The 12,566-nt window shown below is 40.9% G+C and overlaps 2 protein-coding genes across 16 annotated transcripts in view; one reads left to right on the forward strand and one right to left on the reverse strand.

The window, feature by feature from the left end:
- The window catches only part of RBSN (rabenosyn, RAB effector), a 187,625-nt gene that overhangs the window by 93,663 nt on the left and 81,396 nt on the right, over window positions 1-12,566 (reverse strand). The gene's annotated exons all lie outside the window — the stretch shown is intronic.
- Window positions 1-12,566, forward strand: part of TMCC1 (transmembrane and coiled-coil domain family 1) — a 152,916-nt gene that overhangs the window by 78,853 nt on the left and 61,497 nt on the right. The window lies entirely within an intron of this gene.

A 12,566-nucleotide genomic window follows, 5' to 3' on the forward strand; every position in this document is an offset into this window, starting at 1 on the left:
AAACAAAAAAACCACTTTTGTACTATTAAATAGTTTTTAAAGTGTTTTTCTCATCCCTTTTTAATTTCTATTTCTAGGTGTGTTTTATAATATACTTAATATATTAGTACAATGGGAAATGTGTAGAATTTATAAATACACGTCTGTGCTCAAAATGTTTTAGTGATGGGGTGCACAAAGTTTAGAAACCGCTGGCCTGGATGAATTGGGTCACACAGCAGGGGTGACTGGAAAAATGAAAGCTTTTAATCCGATGGTAACTGCATTCTGCTATAACACCTGCTATGCTTAAGAACAACCTTAGGGTTAATTTTTAACAGATATGGCCTTTGATTCCTGAGAAACAGCTGTGGTAACTGCTCTTCTGATTGAGAAACATTTTCTGGGAACAGTAGCTCATCTGCTACTTAACCAAGCAGTCGAATTCACAAAGAGGTGGATGCTGGAGTGATTCTCGCTGCTGTTTGCCATGTCCTCAGCGGGTATGCCCTATGACTTGAAGAAAAGGAGCTGCTGAGGCTTTCTTTCCTCCTTAGTTAAAAGAGAAAGGAGGGGACTGAAGTCTGAAAGACATTAAATGCATGTGAGGAAAAAGACTGCTCTGGGCACTAAACTTCTGAGAGATCTCCATAACCAGATGTCTCTGTAGAGGTTAATGAATTACCAGCTCCTTTTTAGTATCTTTTTAGTATTTTTCTGGTGGTCAATGAAGATGATGTATTCTACGGGTCTAAAGTGATATAAGCAAGGAAAAGCTGCCTTGCTTTGGGTAGATACACCTTTGCCTGATGCTTTTCAGTCTGGTGGAGAGCCTTTGTGTAGCGTTCATGCCTGAACTGATCCAAATTTAGGTTCTGTCCTAGGGGGTTTTCCTTTGCGATAACAAACTGATGGAAATAGTGGGGAGAAAAGGGGTCTGACGGTGAGACTGTTGGAGCAACAAACTAACATCTCTGCACTGCATCTGCAGCACGGTCCCTGGACTGTGACCTGAAGGTTTTCAGGAGAACAAGTGTCATCAGTGGCTGAATGGAAATTAATCTTCTAAAAATCTTTGGAAAATCAAATTGGAAAATCTGATGTACTTGGTGTTTTTAAATGTAGCTTGCTTGCTTATAAACCAATATTGCAAGAAAGTGGCAGCTGCAATCTCTTTGTATATGGGCAAGAGAGCTGTTCAGCTGTTTTGGCAATGCTCTCGTTTTCCTTTGTATCTCTGTGTTAAGTACGTGTAGTGTGAGGACCTTTTGATGCAAGGCTGAGAAAAGCTGTGGGAAGGAAGTAGTGCACTTCAGGATAGCCTCTATCACATGATCCAGAGCACACATGCTGCTTTGGGACTCAGTACCTCATCCTCCTGAACCGGAGTCCTCCACTTCCTCTGCTGTAATTTGGATTGCTTCCGAACACGTTCTGAAAAATACGGTTATTATTTTTTTATTATTTTATTCTGGAGTGCCACAGGTTCCTTGTTAGGCTTCATTCTTTCTTTTCTAGGAGCTTCCTCTTTCTCCAGCCTGTTTATTTCATGTGGCAGGGTCAGCTTTCAGCTGTCTCCTGATTATATACACCTATACTTTCCTTTTCATGCTTATAACCTCATCACATCCCCCACACTAAATACACTACCAGGAAGCTTAGGAGGTTAATCTTCTCAAAGTATTGTTTCATTAACCCAAGAGGGTTTTTTGTTTGGTTGGTTTGTGTTATTTATTATCACCGTACACTTCATGTGTGTGTGGATACTGCAAAGTTTTGGAGAGAAGAGTATTGCTTATTTGCTTTGCAAATACGTCCCCTTGAACACAGTCAGGACTCTGTGAGGTAGCAAGTTCCTTGGGTTATCAGGTCAGACTGAAGCATTTACTCTATTATTGCTGTTGCTTGAACTGAACGGGCAGTTTAATTGCCTTTGCAGTATTTTGATGTAATTTAGAAGAGATTCTCTTACTATGCAAACAAAAGCATAAGAACATCTGTTCTGTATCTTTGCAGCACTAGTTTCTGAGAAGAACAAGGTTAAGTCTGGGGCAGCTGTTCAGGTTTTTATCAAGAGTTGGGATAGTCTGATAGAGAACAAAGCAGAGATGTATTTCAGATAAACTTTTTTTAACTTTGCTTTCAAAGAGATTGCTTTTGTAAGTGTTAACTCATGTTTACATGGTTCTCCAGAATGAGTACTGGATGAGCCCAATCCTGTGTGATGCTGAGATCCCCTGCTCCCAGTGGGAATTAAGGACACTGAATGCTTGTGGCATAAGGGAAAGTAAATTCTTAGTAATCCTCTCCACACAAAGTATTTTTAGCTCAGTGTTCTCTTCTCTGTTCTTTTGATATTTGTTGAAATAGAAGGGCAAAATGTTATCCCAAAACCAAGGACTGGATTTGTTTGGACACCTCATTTGCATACATTTGCATGTGTAATAATCCTGCTGCTTGTTGTCAGGCTTTGTAAAGAAAATGAGAAATGAGACTGGCATGGCATGGGAAATAATGTAATAATTAAAGTCTTACTGAGACTCTTCATTTGGTCTTGTATTTCAAGCACTGTAAATTTAAATATTTTTGCATAAATCTCCCTGTAAAGGTTCTCAGCTCACTGAGCTGAGAAATCAGGATTTTGGTGGTTTGGAAATGACTGAGATTGCATGGGTGTCGTCTTGTTTCACAGTACTTTCCGAGCTTTTTGTTGGCTAGCAAGTTACGTGACCGTGACATGAACAAACAGAACAATGTTCAGGTTCCAGAGATATAAAAGTAGTAGTAGCAGTTTGGTGAGAAATTGTGTCCACTTGAACTTTATCAGTGTCGTGAAGGTGAAGACAATGCTCAGCCATTGTGGTGTTCTGCTGCCAATGTCTCTGAAACTGGTTCTGGCTCTTGCTGCCCTGAAGGGTGATACTTGCTTTGAGAGAGACAGGGATTTCTGAATGATGTTCTTCATCTGCTTAGTTTTGCAGCTAGCAGAAAAACATATGGGAGTGAACAGTCAACAACAAAGGCAAATTTTACCCTGAAGCTCTACCATAATTTTGGTAGGAGTGGAAGTACTTTGGGCACTTTCAGATGACAACTATACGTGCACTGCTGAGTGGCCTCCATGCAGGTGGTGCCGTATAGAGCTGAGCAGGTCTTTCCCTCAGAACACCGGTGAAGTTGTAGCACCCAGTTCATCTGCCTCCCTGCCCTTCCACCCTCGGTGAGTTCTCTCTTCCTGTTTAAAGTTTGAAATGTTGACGCTGTATCTGGATAACAAATATATTTTAGCAGTCATCTTTTTGTTAGGTTTGATAAACAGTGTGTGTAGCAGAAGTATAGTAAACAGCCAGTAGATGAGCAAATAGGTAGCAGTGGGATGTGGGAGGAGTATCAGAGAAACAAAATTATTAAGAGGTTAAAATGACTTAACAGAAAAGTGGAGGAAATTTTATTCTCTTTAATTGAAAGAAGTCCAAGAGACCTATACACTTGTAGAAACATTATTCTTCTGTAGACATCTAAACGTGAATAACGAAGCCTTTTGACGTTGTTAGGGTTATGGGAAAAACAAAACAAAAAAAGTCTTATTGAAATAGAAATTCTTAAAAATGTACAACACAGTTTTCATTTTAACCACTGAGATCCTTATATGGGAGTGCTTGTCTTCTTAAACTCTAAGCATTGGTGTTAGGGAGAGATAGTGAGGTCAGCTTATTCATTCAGGAATCAAGGTTTTCTATACAGTGAATTGTTTTGGAATGGTGGAAGTCCTTAGCTGATACATTCTGGTATTGGTAGGAAGATAGACAGACCTGATTTCATTTAGCATCAAATTTCTCAGTGGAATTTACAGTTTTTGTCTCTATAGGCCTGAACTCTTCCAGGTTACAGTTTCCTTGCCTCACGGTTACAGAAGTAGTGGCAAAAAAGGTTGAACCAATATTGACCATGTAATACTCGATCTCCTCAAATTGAAATGATATCCTGGGGACTGAACAGCTGGAAAGCAGCTCTGCAAAAAAGACCTGGGGATCCTGGCAGACACCAGGGTGAACCTGGGGCAGCGGCGTGTCCTTGCCGCAAAGAAGGCTCGTGTTATCCTGCGCTGCGTCAGGCAGAGTATCGGCAGCAGGTCGAGGGGTGTGATCCTGCCCCTCTGCTCAGCACTGGAGAGGCCACAGCGGGAGTGTTGGGTCCAGTTCTGGGCTCCTCAGGACAAGAGACGTGGACATACTGGAGAGAGTCTGTCAAAGGGCCCCAAAGGTGGTGAAGGGTCTGTAGTACCTCACATGTGAGGAAGTGCTGAGAAAGCCGGGACTGCTCAGCCCGGAGAAGACGAGGCTCAGGGGGATCTCGTCCATGCCCATTATCACCTGAAGGCAGGGCGCAAGGATGACAGCCAGGCTCTTCTCAGTGGTGCCCGGCACCAGGACAAGAGGCAGTCGGCACAGACTGGAGCTCAGGAGAATCCCTCTGAACATCAGGAAAGACTTTTTCCCGGTGTGGGTGATGGAGCAGTGGGTCAGGTCACCCAGAGAAGCTGTGGGCTCTCCCTCTTTGGAGATCTTCAGAAGCCCCCTGGACGAGGGCCTGGGCACCCTGCTCAGGGTGGCCTTGCTGTGGCAGGGGAGGACCAGAGGTACCCAGAGGTCCCTGCCCACCTCCTCTGGGACTCTGTGATACAGAGCTACGACTGCTGGTTATTAGGTATTAAGATCACTGAACTTCTTAACAGTTTTGCTTGAGAGGAGTTGCTGAAGATATAAAATGAAGTAAACCCTGAAAACAGCAACTTCAAAGGTTGTCAGTGCTCGTGCCAGCACTTTAATTTGCATTCCTTCAGTGAGATACGCATATGGCAGCTCTCCAAGGCACCATTCACTTAGTTCTGCTGTGTTCTCGTGGAACTTTGTGTCCTCATCCTGTTTTCTGTTTTGGTAATCAGTTTTTGTAAATATTTCAAATATCTTTAGATATTGTTTATCAACTTAAATCTATATTCTGTTACTATCCATATTTAAAAATAAATAAAAATGTCTGCATGTGCTTCTGCAATAGCAATTCCCAGTCCTTAGTTTGTAGGCTCCTCAATGTTTTCCAGTGATAGTATTGACCTTGTGAGTGTCAAATGAAAACCTACTAACAGTAAGGTCGCTTTTCTTAGTTACTTTCTAATGACCCTTTTCAAGTACTGGTGCTGATTTATGAATTGTGTTAATGTAAACAAGGTAGCATATTCAGCTGAGCCACCACTTCCGTGTACGTAGCAGAGGTGTAGGAGACTGCATGAACACTTTCTCTCTGACTGTAAATAGTCTTTTAAAGCAGTGATTTATTTGTCTGCCAGAAACCTTTTTCACAAACTCATTTGTCCTAAATGCAATGCAATGTTCCTGGGACAACCGCCTTTTAAAAGGCGGAAGATTGCATTTTTAATGTCATTAAAGCTGTGTGGAAAAGTTACTGTGGCTATTAACAATGTCTGAGATGTGTAAAAGATGACTTAGTCCATTTCCCAAAATAATAAGCAGTCTTCTTAACATCATACTTAATGTTTGCTCTCATTCAACATGTGTAGGTGGTAAACGTTTTTGGAATTTTATCATAACGGATCCTGAGTGAAACATTCTGTTGCTTTCCCCTGAAGCACTGCTTTTATAATGAAAATAATATTTGTCATATAAATGGATGAGGTTAGTCACAAGCCCTTCTGGAAATAGTACATAAGATATTACTTCCTTAGTAATTTATTCTCTCTCTTAAAACTAGTACTGCAAACACCTGGAGGTACAGGTCTGGGCTTCTGGAAGATCTGATTCAACAGCTGTGTGCAGCATATGAAAGCGTGACTAATGCAGCCCGAGCCCGTGACAGCGGCTGCTTTTTTCCTCCTTCCCCAGCTGAAAAGCCACAAGTCAATACTGAGGCTTTTTTCAGGGGTAGGCTTGCATTTTTGTTGCGTCTCACAACAAGATAAGATACCAACAGGTCACTGTAATGGCTTAATTGCAGAGCGATAGGCCAAGAGCAGGCTGAGGGTTGTTTCACAAGCTCAGAAATGGCTCTTCAGTTGCGTACTTGCTTTAAGAGACCGCGCGGTACCAGGCGCTGCATTTCCCTGCCTGGTAACAGTAACCTTTGTGAAGCGCCAGTGGTGTTACACTCGAAGTCTTGTTTACGGGCGAAGAGGAAACTTACTAATACGCTAGGACAGCCAAGAATTTAATTCTAGTATAATTGAGATCTTAAGAGTTTAATCATTATTAGTCCAGATTTCTCACAGGAAAAAAAAACGCTGTTACAATTGTTGTATATGCATTTCCTAGTTTATAACCCTTCTCCTTGGGTTGTGCTCCCCCTTCATTGCTCCTCTGGGTCCTACAGTTGGCAGTCTCATTCTGGCAGTGGGTATTGCATCGAGATGGCAACATCTGGAGCCCTTTGCCACTAGGTATTTGATGTTCAGGTCAGTAGTTTCTTCATCTTCACCCTAGGATACACTCTGGGGACTTTTTCATATGTATGCTTTCACACACACCTTTCTCTTTCTTCATTGGTGTGCAGCTCTGTGTACATCCTGACTGACTACGTACAGTGACTTTTGCCTATACTGCACAGTGTTACAGGGTTATTTATGAATGTTGTCTGTAATTTTGAAAAGTGGCAGCTATCTGTAGTTTTCTTCATGATTTTCCTCTTGGAGTCACGGAGGAAAGCTGTAGATCCTCAGAGTTCTAAAGATTCCTTTCAAACCTATCTTTTGCAACTTTTTTGCTGTATATGCTCTTAATTTTGAAGTTTTCCAATCCTGACTATTTTTTCTTCCATTTCCAACTTCCAGTACTTTTCTATGTCCGATTTGTGAAAAGATAGGTTTTGTTTTTTTTTTCAGCTGAGAATTGTAGACACGATTCTTATGCCTAGGCGTTTTTGTTTTTTCTTTTTGTTTTTTAAGGTCCACTGACGTTTTTGAGTTAGGGAGACTTTCCTTCCCCTAGCAGTCCAGAAGCCTGCATCCACAGATGCCAGGGAAGCTCCTTGCTCTTGACAGTCCAGGGTGCAAAAAAAAAAAAGGGAAAAGTGCTCTTTGCAAGGCATGTCTACACAACAAGAAATTTAGTGGAACTGTAATTACAGATGTTATCATACTCTTAGCTCACAGTTATGTCATCCTGGTGAAACTCTTACTCCACAAACACATTACGAAAGCCATAGTAACATAAGTTTTGTGGACGTGGGCAGAGTCTAAGCTGGGAGCCTGATAGACAGTGTCTGCAATGATACGTATAAACTGTGCCGATATGTATTTATGTTTTGTGTAATTGTGTAAAGTACTGATACGAACCCATTTCAGCTGCTTGCTACATGTGTACTACAGATACGCAATAGCCGACCTTTTCAGTCTGTTTAAATTTTTTGCTAGTATAGTTGAGGTCTAGTAAAATTCCTCAAAAGGTCTGAGGTATGGGCTCCAAATCTTGGTGTGCCTTATATTTTCAGCTGTCTTGGATCAAAAAGTTGTGAAAAGACACCTGACCACAGTAGGTATAAATGTCTCAAAATTCTGTGAAGCATTTATGAAGACAGACTTACTACTCTGTTAAATAGGACTTGCACTATAGCATCATTTAAAAGAAAACTACAATTTATTCCATGGCACCAGGTTATAATAGGCCTCAGTCTTACCTTGTCTAAAGGGCAAAGTCTGACTTGGATTTATTCTACTGCTGATATGGTATAATTCTACTCCGTAGTAATTGCTATAGAAATAAAACTGTTAGTAAGTTGTATGGTTTGGCAACTAAAGTTCGATTTAATGCATACCAAATTCCCTAAAAGAAAAGGAGAGAAGTACAGAAAGCAGGAAAAAATGAATGACTTTCCACTCATTTCCATAAACTGTGAACATTTCCTTAAAAGGTGGTGTGTGCAGGCGGAAGGATTGTCAGCTCATGAGCTTAGAGAGATGTTTGCAAAAATGTAGTTGAGACAGGTGTGTGACTCTTTCCTGAAGCTGCTGTATGTCAGTGCCAGGGCCAGGCCTGAGTCTAGAGCATGCTGTCGCAACTTGACTGTGAAAATCTCTTTATGAAAGGATTGGTAACTGAAGAGTTTGACATGTTGATCTCCAGTTGTGACAGATTGCTGCTGTGACAGAGTTGCTGATTTTCGTCTTGACAGAGTTCAGATCCATTCTCTGGGCTTTTAGATTTCTAGTTTTGCAGGAAGATGGGTTCGGTAATCTGCTTGCAGAAGAGGTGGATCACAAGAGCTGGTTAATTCCTACTTGTGCTTTGCAGCACGAGCTTATAACGTATATTGCCAACAGTGTTCCTGAACTTCACAGTAAGAACTTCTGGTTTGCAGTACGGAATTAAACTCAGTTCAGTTTCAGTGTGAAGTTGATACTTAGTCAGGACTCGGGAGTTTTTCTTTTAACTCAGGAGTTTTTCTTTTAACTTGAAGTGATTTTGACTTCCAGATTTAAAAAAAAAAAAAAAAAAGAAAAATCCAAGCAATTTTATGTACATGTCCCAGTTTTTGTCAGTACTGGATGTGTGCAGGACATGTGTCGTAGCCAAAGTAAGACAGCCCACAATAAAGTGGACAAGGAAGCCTCGATTAGCAGTTTTGTACTTTGTGAGTGAAGCAAAGAAATTGTAATGGAAAAAGCAGCACCTAATGGCCAAGGCACCGAAGTGTAAGGGTAGTAGGTTTCTGTTTTTTGCTCAGTCATTAACATTTTCTGTATACTTGGTTATTTTTGCGTTGAGATTTTCTTTAGATGGGAATGACATCTTTATATCAGAGTATTTTAGTGACCATTATATGTGAAGGGCTTTTATAGGAAAAAATATGATTTGGTAGAATGCAGATAAAATTTCTCCTCTGTGCAGGGTGTCATCCCTCATGTTACCTCTTAAACAGGAGTGGAATGTTAAAAATAAATAATAATTTTTAAAAAAAACTGTTTATGAGGTTCCCCCAGTGTCTGTGGAGAATATTTGCATAGCATCAACACTTTATCGCTTTATTCAATAGAGGGAGCTATGACTTTTCTGAAAATCTGTATATAAACTTCATTCATGCTGAAAGTGAATTGATTTGCGCTATTAAATCAGCTTTTGGAAATAGTGTGTATTTTGCATGCAATGGTTGATAGTTGTCTTTTCAGAAAATATTTAGTTTTACTATTAAATAGAAATGATTATGAAACGAGTTTAGCTTTAAAAATAAAATTATTTAAACACCTTTCTTGAATCTAATTTTATTTTCCTAAAGCAATTTATGCCCTGTTGCATGCAGAAAACCATAGCCTGACAGCAACAAATTTAGCATGTATACGTATCTTTATTTTGTTTAGAATTCTACATAAATACAGTGGGTTCATCCTGAAAATGTGCGTGTTTGAATACATGAGATTCTTATCTTCCAAACTTTCTGCTGTAAGAAAATTTCTCTCGTGTTGGCTACTCCAACCGGTCCTTCCGTAAAGGCTGTCAGTAAGATATCTACCTAATCACTTAATCGTAAAACCATAGAATGGATGGGGTCGGAAGGGACCTCAAAGCCCACCTGGTTCCAACCCCTGCCATGGGCAGGGACACCTCCCACCAGACCGGGCTGCCCAAAGCCCCATCCAGGTCCCATCCTCGCGCACCGCCAGGGATGGCGCAGGTTGATGTTTATAAAGTATTGATCTGACTTCCAGGTATAACATTTCTGCTCATCCTACATAATGGTAATAACAACAAAAAGTACTGAAAACTGAATTTGGAGTGCAAGTAAAAAGTTGTAGATGATCTAAATGAGAGGCATATTGAAAAAAAATCAAGGGTTACTGAGCATTTTTAAAAGAAAAGTGGTTATGAGATATTTTGTACTAAAAATAAACTCATTCTAATTGTGCTTTATGTCCTCGCGAAAGGATATCAGGCCGAGGCACTTGTTCATTAGGGCAAGTTCACTTAAATTTGAAAATCAATTTTGGTGGCTTTTTACTAAAATCTTAATTTTCTCCATCTGAATGCAGTAACAGTATTTTTGCACATTTGGAGAACAGGGTCAGGGCCTGGGCAGAAGACTGCGTAGACGTAAGAATTGTATGTAGTAAGCTGCTATTTTCACAGAAGGCATCAGTGAGTTTCCAACACTACTGAATTACTTCTTTAGCCGTATCTCCAAGATCCCTAGTACTGTCCACCATGAAATGGTTCAGACGTTATAAATGAGGTGGTATAGGCTGCTGCTGGGAATGTGCCACCAGGAATTCTGATGCGGTAAGCTGTTCAGAATACCTGTTCAGAGGTTCGATATTTCAGGATTTTTTACATTACTTCATTACTCTGTGGCTTTGGAAGTAATGTATGATAAACAGCTTTGGAAGTGCTAGCATGATGAGAGGTTATTCTGAATGGGTAAAGAGTTTCATGTCCCTGAACAGACGTACAAGAATTCACAAATTAATCTATTGAAAGAGAAATGAATTGCTATAGGAAGGTTAAACTGGGGAAAAAAAAAAACAGGAAACCTGTGATATCCTGGTGAAAGAAGACTAATGAAAAAACATGCATGTATCTCTATCTGTGTAAGAGTAGGAGACTTTCGTTGACTGTAGATCACAAAAATCTGTTTGGAAATGCTGAATGAGAGGTCTTGGTTACAGAGGCAAAGGAGAGTGTTGCTATCATCAGTTTTGCTAATCTACCAATTCCAATCTTGTCTGATGTGGATTAAATTTCAGCCAGCTGGCTCCTTTCCCTTATCTATATCCTTATTTTGTCCAGACTCTAAGCCATGCAGCCTGATGGGGAAAAGAGATCTGGGTGTCCATTAACAAACTGGAGACACTGTACATCAAAAGCTATGGCCAGAGGAGGTACTGGACAGTACTTGGGACTTTTGACACCGTTCCCTGAGGGTGGGAGTGTGATTACCCCAAACCACCCACACTTACTGTGGGACAGCGTGGAAACAGGAAGGTTTAGGTGCAGCGGATGAAATGGCAGGATGGGTCAGCCTGCCCTGCCCTGCCTGCTTCTGGTGATTACTTCTAACGCAGTTGTGGAGGGAGTTCCTCTCGTATGCTGTATTACAAGATGTTCAACTGCATCTCCTTCACATGCCGTCCCACTGGTTGCTGGGCTCCCAGATGAAATACAGAAGTACTAGGGATATACCATAAGAGATGGAGAGAGTTCTTTGGACAGGCAATTTTCAGCAATGGGTGGATATTGTCACGGGAATGCTTGAAAAACCTGGTGGTTTTACCAGCAGTAAGTGTGTGGCAGTTTTCCAGACATGGAGACTGTTCAAAGTGGTATAGATTTCCTACACCAAGCATTAAATGGTGTGCCCAAGGCTTCTGAGTATAGTCAAACTGAAGAGCAAGAATTACTGACCATGTTGAGAGTGGAGAATGATGCAGCTGCTAGATGCAGGACCCCTGAGCATCTGGTATGTGCTTCCCCAACATGAGGAGGTTTTTCTAGTGTTTGAGCCCTGTCAGTATCCTTTGCTCTTGGCTCTAAAGGATCACTGTAAAATTGAGACCAGGTAACAGGGTAACATACTGTGTATTTCCAGGAAAAGTGAACATTTTGAAAAGGAGTTCAAGTTCTGGCAGGGAACAGTTCCTCTATATAGACACAGTTATGCGTTTTGAAACCTCTGAGTTACCACTGACAGTGACAGAGCAACCAAATAATGCTCTTATGTAACAGCTGGGGTTTCCAGTGCTGAAATATGCATCTTCAGATGTTAATGTTGGATGACAGTTATAAAATAAACACCTCTGTTTAATCTTTTTCTAACTTTCCCTTCGAGTTCTATGTAGAGAACTGTACTGACCCTTCTCATAACCCTTCCTGGCCCACGGCCCTCCAAGTCATTTGATGACTTTAAAAATAGGCTAAAAATATTTTTTCTTAATAAGGCAAGAATGCTGGCCTAAGTCACCTCTCTTTTTCTGCATAAATACGCAGCCATGCACGGGAATGTGGTGTACTTCTCCAGTGCATACCGTGAAGAGTAGTTTTTTATGAGTGCTGTGTGCCACTACCTCCAGCCAGGTGTATGTCATGCCATGCCATGGGATCCTGGTCCCTTGATTTATTATAGCTGGAGCGTGACATGGGCTCCTTTTGGCCATCATGACAGGGTTTCCTTCCCATTGAAACTACGGTCTCTCTGCAACATGGGACTATATGAGCGTTTGAGAACACAGAGGGGAGTATCTTTTTCTCCTTTAGATCAAAGGATCTTCAACTCAAGGTTCTCTGGAAGTCCACAGCTGGAAAACCATCTCAGATCACATAAATCACGAATGGACTCCGTTTCTTTCGGTATCATATGATTCATACGCTGGAAATATTTCCATTGTAGATGATACGGAATATGTTTTTTTAACCCTCTTTAAATCTATGTAACGTGTATAAAAGAAGAAGTAGGAAAACATTCCTGCTGGCTTTTATTCTGTAGAATTTTAACACTCTAAGGTGTCATTACTTTTTTTGTTCAAATGTGCTTGGTGTTTTCCCTTTAAATACTGCGTTACTGCTGCAGCGGATCGTTGTGTGAAGGTTGCT

Source organism: Anser brachyrhynchus (genome assembly GCF_964034855.1).
Source record: "Anser brachyrhynchus genome assembly, chromosome: 10".
NCBI classification, from domain to species: Eukaryota; Metazoa; Chordata; class Aves; order Anseriformes; family Anatidae; genus Anser; species Anser brachyrhynchus.